Raw genomic sequence first — 10,913 nt, 5'->3', positions numbered from 1 at the left:
CTTATATGAACCAGACTAGAGATGTTTGGAATTTATCATTGGATATGTTGGTGCATTATACATGCTATGGATATCGGTGTAGGGGAGATATTAATCGGTACAAAGGTAGACAATTTCATGCAAGGCGTGTGCTTTTAGATACATACTTAAAGTTACTTTCTCCATTTGTTTCAAGCCAAGATAATTTGATGTCACCTACAAATTAACTTGCCTTGTTAATTGAAGAGCCTCCATTTGATTAGGATGAAGATAACCATCCATGTCTACCATTCGAGAGTCTTGGTATTTATTTATTAAATGTGGAAGGTGAGGTCATAGAAATAGTTGAGGTCGTTGTTGGAGCCTTCATGGGAGAGCTCTCTGAAACAACTGTTAATGCTCCCATGGTCTCTCCTAGGATTCTCTTTGAACTTTCACCCTACGTAAGTGTGGCAGAAATCTTTGGAAAGCTTGTTGTGCAGTTAGTGTCAGCAGTTAGTGGTGTGAAATCAGTGAAGGTAATATATGCCTCCGCTAAAACTAGTGTTGAATTGGATACAAGTTTGCCTCGTGCTTACTAAAGGAATTGTTGAACCTATATCTGATACTTTTGTGAACCTAGTCAAAGTTGATTTTATTGCAAAGAAAAGAGGCTTGAGAATAATCAAGGAAAAGTTACCACATCATGGCTCGTCTCAAGAACCTTTGAAGTCATATATTGCAATTGCAATGTGTAATGGAAACCTGACTAGCCGTTGAGTTTGCGATTTACGACCTTCCCTAATCCCCTGTCACACTTAGTCGCAAATAAAAATTTGCATTTGCAATGATTTGTCTCTGCTAAGGTTGTGACCTACGATCTCACTAAGTCCATCATGTATGTGAAATCTACCACACACTTCCAAAATGTGACTTGCACTACAACCATGAGATGTGACTCGTATGAGATCCCAAATCGCATTCACAGTCCTTATCATCCTTATAGTCTAGCAAATGACCTAAAATTAACCCTTCTTTCCCATTCTATTAAGTCGCAATCCTCACTTGTACTATAACTCCAAACTGTGATTGCGCTTTGACAAAGACCTGTGATGAGAACGAGATTCATCTCTTGGAAAATCATTAGTCACAATTCCAAATGCATCGACATTATAAATGTGAATTGCAACTAGATTCAGTGATATGATAATCATGCTTGTGATTCAATTTCTAGCATTACCAAACTGCTCATCACCTCAATTTTTCTCACACCATAACATACATACATATTGTTGAAAGGTTGCACTTGATGATAACAAGAGAAATACTTTCAACGGTTATTCCTGCAGTTGGATCGCAAAACAAAGAGATATTTGGGATATGGTTTATGGAATTAGAACTTTCCATGTGTGATATGGTTGATATATATGGCTTCACTATAGATCCATATTACTTAGAATGGACATGCCTTTTATCAAGCCCATGAAAAGGGTATAATCCATTGCAAGGACAAGCCTTTTATTAGCTTCTTAAATGCCTTGGGGTCTTTAGAATCCATTCATCAATGCGAGAACATAGAAAACAAGATTGGTGAATTGTTCCTAGCCAAGAAATAGTAATTCAGGCTCATACTACTACGATGAGATTAGAGAGTTTCTAGAATAAGTAACCAGGAAATGTTTGATCATTTAGTGCTTGTGATTTTTGGGAAAAGACATTTTCTGAAAATGGTCCTATTTCATGTTCAGTGGCCACTAGTCTTATGCATAGTAGTTCTAACTACAACAAATAGTGGCAATATATCGTTACCTAAAAGAAAATTGATGCAATGCCATAGGGACCATTTAGCTTTCCCCATACCCACAAAAATAGATTCTATGGTTCAAAAAGGTTTCTTATCAATAAATCCACCACATTTTGCTGAGCAAGGAAAAGTGGCGAAATCAATCAAGAACCTCTATGTGTAGTTGAAAGATCCATTGCACTGCCTATTGCATATAATATGGAAAAAACACAGAAAAACAAGGATACATTTGGGTTTCTTAAAGGCCCATCTTGCTAAATTACAACAAGAAATTCTTCCTCCTCCTACAAGTGGATATTCCCATGTTTGACTTGAGGGGTTTCGATTAGTTGGAAAGTCTACTCTTATGAACAATTTGGTAGGTACCTTCTTTTAGGTGGTATCATATGAACTCCCCACTCTAACATGCATTCATGGTGTTATTCATTATAGAGGTGCAAAGCTATAGATACTAGGACTTCCAAGAATCATTGAAGGTGCAAAAGACGGCAAAGGGAGAGGAAGGCAGGTTATCAATACTGCAAGAACTTGCAATTGTATTTTTATAATTCTTGATGTTATCGATCCCATTACTCACATGCACATTACATAAATAGATATTGAAGGATTTGGAATCAGGTTGAACAAGAAACCTCCTAATTTGACAATTGGGATGAGGGACAAGAGCCGAATAAATTTCACATATATTGTGGCCAACACACACTTGGACCTCGAGCCTATTAAGGCAATTTATGGAGAATACAAGATTCATAATCTTGATATTTATCTTCAATAAGATGAAATTGAAAATGACCTTATAGATGTGATTGAAATTAGTCACATATATATGCCTTTCATTTATGATTGTTAACAAGATTTACCAAATAACCCTCGAGGAATTGGAGATTTTGGATAAATTGCCTCACTAATACCCAGCAGTGCCTACCTGGAATGGAATTTGGATGGCCTGTTGTAGAAGATATGGGAGTACTTAAGTTTGACCTGAATATATACAAATCCCAAGGGAGTGCATCCGAACTATTAAGATATTGTTATTATTTCATCTAAATCATGAACTATTGAAGGTTTTTTTTACTCAAATCCATAAGGATATGTTGAAACAATCTAAATATGCATTGGTATAGGGTTCTAGCATAAAAAAAAAAACACAAATAGTTAGGAAGGATCATGAATTAGAGGATGAGCATGGTCTCAAGGACCCTGCTTGTATTTGTTTGAAAGGAGGACATGATTGTTGGAAACTGACTTCTTCCAAAACACAGTTAGGGAAGATTAGAATAATCTTGCACGAGCTATACATATCTTGATAATATTGCAATGTAAAAAAGGATTGTACTTGGGTCCATATTAACATCTTTCTTTTGGTTAATATGTCATGTCTTTATTATTGTTATTTGATTGCAATATATATGACCATGTGATTTGTTTGTTGGTAAAAAGATTGTTGACCTATGAAAAGGAAGATAGAATCAAGTTAAGAGCAATAATCTATGATATTGTCAATGCACCAGTAAATTGTCTTACAATGCAACTTTTATAAGCTAATAATATTGTGGGCCATTGATGTTAGCTAGAGGTTTCTCATAAAGGTTGTGTGCCTAGGGTTTCGACAACTAAGTGAGTTGGCTCCATATAGACTTCTAAAATATGGATACCCAAGGCACTATGTCAACCAAGTTGTGGGGTGTTGATATCATTCCTAAAAACTAATATACTTGATGGAAGATGCAGTAGGAGGAAAATAGACATTCAATACAACCAATGAAAATCGCAACCTGCTCATCAACTCACGCAAGTCTCCACGACTTTGCAACAACATTGGCAAAAAGTACTCTAGGGTTTCCAATAATGGTCTCTACTCTCTTCATGACCTCTATCCTATCATAATGTAAATGTTTCTTATGATAATGCTAGTAGCTATGAAAAAATCGTTTGATCATGTGATAGTCATTAGACATGAGAGAGTTGTGAGGAAGTTCAAGAGTCACAAGGATAAGAAAGAGCTCATAGTAGGTGAACAATCACCTCATTTTTAAAAATATACCCTCATGCCTCATTTAATGGGACTTTAACACCTTAGCTAGGACTAGCATTAGATAGTTTTTTTGTGCTTAAGGAGCTAGAGGCCCTCAACTCTTGGAAACTAGTAGGGTTAGTTTTAGTGAGGTTAGGGTTTTTCTTTATAAGAAGGTATGAGTAGCCCATGTTCCACTACTGGATTTTGATGGGATTTTTAATATGTACTTGAATCGGCAACATGGATAATAAGAAATTCTTCACTTTCGGCATCAATTCCCATGCATCACTATGGTGGTTGTATTGGTTATCCTGTATTTCCGTATTTTTTATGTGTTTTTTCATGTGGGTGATATGTTAATGAACTAATTCTTGGTTTATTTCTTGCATGTTTTCTTTGATTCATTGCTTTACTATTTCATGCTATGTAGGTAACTTATTATGAATTTATTTACAATTAAATTATGGAACTTTCCACTTTATATATGTTTGAGATGGTTTTAGCTCACTAACTCATCTTGATGCATGCTTCTTCTTATCGTCTTGTTTTAACATTCTTGTATTCCATTTTGCATGTTATTAATCATGAGCTAATCCCATTCCCGTTTTTTAGGCATCTCATTCTTTCCCTCGCTCTAACATATCCATGTTTGACAGCTAGGAGAAAAGTATTCATGGTGGTATTCAGGCCCACATATTGGATGGGGATCCTATCCCATATGGTGTGATATCTAATTGGGACTTCACACCAGGAGACCCCCTAACTAGTGTCGAGACATTTCTTCCCCAAAATATGTTTTGTGCTAGAAGGAGGGATAGATGACAACCTGAGCCCATGGAGCCTATATCAAAACATCATACCTTCAAATGGATCCATCCCAAATATTTATCCTGGATTTTTTTTTTTTAAATCCAAATATTTGAATCCCTATGGAAATTTTTCATCACTTATCGTTGAATAAGTTTCATGGCAAGGGTGAAATATTTGTGCTTGAACATACACATCAATTTCTTCAGTTTAGAGTTTCTAATGAAGTACATTGTGAAGGTGGTACTTGAAAAATTTTCACCCTTATGCATGGAGGTCGCGTCAAGGAATGATGCAAAACATTGTCAATTATGTCTATCCATTCTTTCGAGTAGTTCATCAAGGAAATTCATCATACTTTTGGCAGGTATTATTTTCAAAGTTTCTTTAAAAATTTCAATGAGCTAATATGGAAACCACATGAATCATTTGAATATTTTTTTGATAGTTTTTTCCATCATTGTTATCAATTTCCTAAGAGAGATGTGGATTGGATGTATTTGGGGGAACATTTCCAGCGATTGGTTTTCCTTTCTCATGCAACAATTTGAATCTAAAATGAACACTAATTTCGGTGATAATTTTGGTAATCTATAAGTTATAAATCAGCGAGATCTTATCCCCAATTTTTTCTTTCCAGCTTCTATGAGTCAGGAAAAATCTCAACCCTCTAAGGAGAACATTACCACCTGTGAAATTTCTCATCCTCCTGCAGCTTCATTACCTAGTGAAATTTTTTCCATTAATAATATAGGTAGTGAAGAGAGCTTACAAGAAAAGGAACCATGTTTTCTTACTTTCAAAATTTCCATAAATATTGTCGAAAAGGGACAACCTAAAAATCAAGTTGTTGATGAGATCTAAGTCAATCCCATTGAACATCTCCCAGGATCTATTCATGAACCTCCTCGTAGTATGATCCCACATTCACCTTCTTGCAATGAGTGATGCCATGTCTCGAATTATACTAACGCCATAGTCAAATCCACAAATAATAAAATGCATGTTAATCCATTTCTTCCTCAATCTAACAATAATGTGCACGATTCAAGTCTTGAATCAATTTTTGTTCGAATAGATGCCTCTTCACTTAGGTATTTTCATCTTATTTACCCTTATTTATTTGATGAGTCCACCACACCATCGGTTTCTCCAAACCCTTTAAATATGTATCATAATAGTTTTGGTTGCAATTAGATGCCATAATGGTGTTGTCTCACAATCAGAATGTGAAAATATTGAATCCATTGCTCATGATATTTTCAATTTGAAATATTTAATAGGTGAAGAGGAATATTCTACATCTAGAAAGGTTCAAGTAACTCCTCTCATCGTTTCAAATCCTCGTTCTTAATCCTTGAAGATGCTCATGTGTCAGGTGCCAAACCTGATCAAATTAGTGGCATTAATGATTTCCATCCTATTGACAACATATTCATTGGTACCTATGATGATAGTTTTTCATATTCACTTGTTGATCTTACTAAGCCACTAAAATTTGCTGATATTCCTTCTAAAGGTTCAAGTAATCATTAGGAAATTGAGGCACTTCAACTTTCATTAATGGTTATGCTAAGTTTTCATGATCCTAATGATATCCCAAAACTAGGTGAGATTAGGATTTCCTCACGTGATTCTCCTTTCAACGCCATTTCATGGATGAAATCTTATATTTGGAAGATTTTGATCTGGGTGATGTTCATTCAAGAGAATATTTTCATCTTCTATCAGCCATTATTCACCACTCCTTGTACTGATTTGTTTTCTTAAGAGAGCACACCAACCATTATTTGAAATTCTCCATATTCTCAACTAGATAGTGCAAATTGTGATCAGGTACAAGCTTGTGCTATCTTACCTTATGAAGAGGAAAAGAATAATAATCTTGCCCATCTTTTCTCTGATTGGAAATCCACTGTATGTCAGGTAAGAATTCACATGATTCATCTCTTTCAGGAAACTCATCTGGTTTATCCATCTATATTTTTAACACTGAAAGAATCGTATGCCTTGAGCAACCAATTTATCAATGTTGTAACATATGATCAAACTAATGATATAGTTATTGATTATTTTATTGTCACAGTTAACAATGACCATATGCATTCATATGTTTATCATACAAGGCCATTGATATTTGATGATCTACCATTTGAGGGTTCAAAATTTTGTCAAGGCAATGAGGCACTTCAACTCTTGCTGATGGTTATGTCAGATATTCATGTTCTTGACAAAAGCCTAAACAAGATTAAATCATGGTCACCATGCTAGATTCTTCTCGTATCTGAGTCACACCCAATGGATGCCCATCTTTGGAAAATTTTCATGGTTTTCAAGTTGTTCATATTGAATACCATGATAGGATTGGTCACTGCCTAGAAGATCTTTATCTGGAAAATGCCTCTACAAGCAGTCGCCATCTTGTCTCTCTTGTGCTAGATTTAGGGTTAAGAATAAATGAATGAATACTAAGGATAAATTCTCAAGGTTTTCAATTTTATCATTTTTTTATCAGGAAAAAATTGTGGCATGGTTGGAACAATCGTTTTTGGAAAGCTTTCCTCCCAACAGACGTGACCTTCTTGCTCTTGTGTATGTTTTACAAGTAAAAAATTTTAAGTTTGCACAATATTTCGTACTGGGTCTCATCGTTAACAACTTCGTTTTTTTAGGTTGGGAAAAGTTGCAATGGCTGCATTGGAAGTTTGACTTCACTTGACTTAATTTCCTATCTAGTTAAATTAGGTTTTAGACTAGTTAGGGTTTACTTATTATGGTTTTATTGTTAGGGTTTTAGGTATAGATTAGTTAGGGTTTTTGACATGATTTTGTGGAATTTTCTCCATTGCGGGTAGTTTTGTTCATTTTATAATATTATCCACTTATTTGTCACTCATCTTCTTACATTTCATTTACGAATTGTCTACATAAGCATGGCATGGCTCTCTTAGTTGTAGTTAGTTGATCTTTCTTGAATTACATTGCAATGCACCGCATTATTTTTCCCAATATTACATGTACCTTTGTTTATTGCATTGCGTCATGCTTTGTTTTTACACTTAGCATGGAATTTTTTTATTAATTACCTAACATTGCATTTTTTTACTATGTTGCATGGTTTTGCATGATCTTTCACACTTTCATCGAAGCCTTATTCTATGGACACTCCCTGCAAACCTTGTATGTTGTGGTGAGATTCCTACATGCCTCTTTGCACATATTGAAACCCTATAGGAGATTCTTTGGTCACTTTACCCTAATGTTGAAAACCTAAACAAATGGTTGTGTGGCTATGATGGTTTCTCCAAGAGGAAACCTCTCATAGATCTAATTATTAAAATCTTGTCCTAAACATTCTTCGTATGAGTATGACCCATTAACGAGGAAAATATGAAGAGGCGCTCGTGAGGAACCCTAATTAGTTCATATGACCTATATATGTAACCTAAAACTTGTTTCTGGCATAGTCTTGAATATTTTAATGGTATGTTTTCACTATCCACTTGACAGTTGGAGATATGATGTAGTAATGTGGCATGAGGGAGAACTAAGTCAGAAAAAAAAACTTTATTTTCTTAAACAAGGAAAACCCTCTCTTTCCCATAAAATAAGTTGGATCCCTCATCTTCTCTGGCAAAATGAACACCTAATAAATGATGTCAATGTGCATGCAAAATAAAATCAATCAAACAAAGGGTAAATGATTGAGAAAGGATTCTTGTGTAGAGAGGTGATGCAAGAAACTTCGTCAAGATACTGAACAGGCCTGCTAGTAGTGAAACAATGCTTATGATTTCTTAAGTGACTCCGCTAGGGTACTAAACAGGCTTATTGGCAGTGGAGAAACACCAAAAAAACACTTTAAATATTTGAATACAATAAGCCCTATGTCATGTTTTATGCATCATCATTGAATACTTACATGTGTGAGATCTTGTTTTAGTGTGTAAATATTGATAGGACCTAGCTAGGGAAATAAAGGAAGGGAATATATGTAAAAGGTCAATTAACCCAAGGGGTACCGACAGTGACTATTCAATACTTACTTACACTATTAACACGACTCTATTTTTTGTAAGGATGCAGGCAGAGATACCAGATTCTACCAGTTGTTCGCCAATTGTTGTAGCTGCTACAACATCACCCAAAATTTTGGCCTGTATATCTAAAATTCGGGCCCCCTTGTGGTTTTCAACGTCTTCATAGATATCCCTGTCGATTGTAATTGTCAAACTCCTATCATCGAGGTTAAATGTGCTCATATGTCCATGAGGAACATTGCTTATGCTTACATGTTTGACTTCAACCTTTACACTAGGATTTATGGCATTTTTCATTCATTTGTTTTACAGATAATGTTTCATCATTGCCTCTCTATTTATTTTCAAGTAAATTAAATAAATTAGGGTTCTTAATAAATTTCAAAAACTATTCTCATGTGTGTCTTTTGTATGCCCAAGGTTTGGATCAAACTGCAACTATCTCATAAGTCTTATCGCCACTAGAAGTATCTCATAACGGGAAGAAAATTCTATTACAATGGGATGACCCCTTTGCATTTGGTAGTCTGGCATTCCTTCCCAATAGAAGATTTATCAACAATTGAGGCCTTACTCCACGATCGGGTAGATATAAATTCCAAGGATAATGAAGGCATGACTCCATTAAGTCATGTATCTCAAGGTCTAGCAATCAAAAGCTATGATCACTATTGCAAGTTCATCCGTGAAAAAAGAAATCAGAAAGTCGGAGAAGCATGTGATAAGTCCAAGAGCAAGAAGTCATTGTTGAAAGAAGATTTTTCAAGCGTTATGGGGTTACATAAATTGAAGGGCAGAGAGTGTGGAAAGAGAAATTGATGGACATATGGATCTACGGAATCATAGGTAAAAGCATCTGTTAGAAGAGTGGATACAGTGTACAAAGTAACCATTGATTTTGCTAACATGAATATTTGGTAATATGGACCATGATTTTTGTTTGCATTGGGGTTTATATTAGGAAAATTCTTCAATATTGGTAGTTCTGGAAGCTAGGAGTGTTCTTGATGGCATGATGTCTATGACCGTAAATAAATAGAAATTTATGAAAACTCCATTCTAGCAATATGTTACAGGTTCCCATACCCTATACATGGCATTTGATTCAAGCCAAGCACCTTATTTCTTACATTTGTATTAAATAGTCCCAATGATGGGTCGAGACTCATTTGGGTAAGAATTTTTGTCTTCCTATTAGCTTTGGTTGAGGAAATCTGGATCCTCTTACATTTCCAATGGATAGGGATAGGTCTGCCAACTTTGCTTTATATTGAAGGAGTGCAGAGAATGTTGTCTTATGCCTCTTCAATGCCACAAGAATCGATCCTTCTTTAGAGATGGACTTGGATCCTTATATGAATTGGACCAAATATGTTTGGCATGTTTTAATGGATATGTTGAGTTATTATACATTCTATGGATATCATTGTAGGGGAGATATTAATTGGTACAAAGGTAATCGATTTCATGCAAGGCATTTTCTTTTAGACCCATACTCAAAGTTAATTTCTCCACTTGTTTCAATCCAAGATAATTCGATGTCACCTACAAATTTCCTTGGTTGGATAATTAAAGAGCCTTCATTTGGTTGGGATGAAGATAGCCATTTGTGTCTACCATTGGAGAGCCTTGGTGTTTATCGATTAGATGTGGAAGATGTAGATATAGAAATAGTTGAGGTTGTTGTTGGATCCCTGATGTGTGAGCTCTCTGTAACAGCTATTCATGTTCCCATGGTATCTCCTGAGGTTCTCTCTACACTTTCCCCCTATATAAGTGTGGTTAAAAGCATGGGAAAGCTTGTTGTGTAGTTAGTCTCATCAATTAGTATTGTGAAATTAGTGAAGGTGATATATGCCTTTGTTAGAATTGGTGATGACTTAGATATAGGGTTTCTTTATGTTATGGTTACCAAAGGAATTGTTGAACCTATATCTGATACTTTTGTGAACCTATTTAATGTTGATTTTATTGCAAAGCAAAGAGGATTGATAATAATCTAGGAAAAGGTACCACATGATGGCTTGTCTCAAGAACCTTTGAAGTTGCAAACCACAATCGCAATGTGTAGTGGCAGCCTCACTAGCCACTGAGTTTGTGATTTGCGAACTTCCCTAAACCCCTCTCACACTTATATTCAAATCACATTTTACATTTGCAACAATTCATCTCTACACTCTAAGGTTGTGACCTACCACCTCACTGAGTACAACATGTGCGATAAATTTATCGCATAATTCCAAAATGCAACTTGCACTACAAACATGAGATGCGACAAAGCTAAGAT

At 35.4% G+C, this 10,913-nt stretch overlaps 1 pseudogene; it reads left to right on the top strand.

Moving 5' to 3' along the window:
- The first annotated feature begins 347 nt into the window (after positions 1 to 347).
- Positions 348 to 3,069, top strand: LOC149262565 (developmentally-regulated G protein 3 pseudogene; annotated as a pseudogene).
- Positions 3,070 to 10,913: the final 7,844 nt, after the last annotated feature.

The sequence above is a fragment of the Pinus tabuliformis genome, chromosome 6 (genome assembly GCF_031772625.1).
Source record: "Pinus tabuliformis cultivar Carrire ecotype Pingquan chromosome 6, CPIR1, whole genome shotgun sequence".
Taxonomy (NCBI): Eukaryota; Viridiplantae; Streptophyta; class Pinopsida; order Pinales; family Pinaceae; genus Pinus; species Pinus tabuliformis.
The sequence above is the reverse complement of the archived record's forward strand: the minus strand, read 5'-3'. Positions and strand labels throughout refer to the sequence as shown.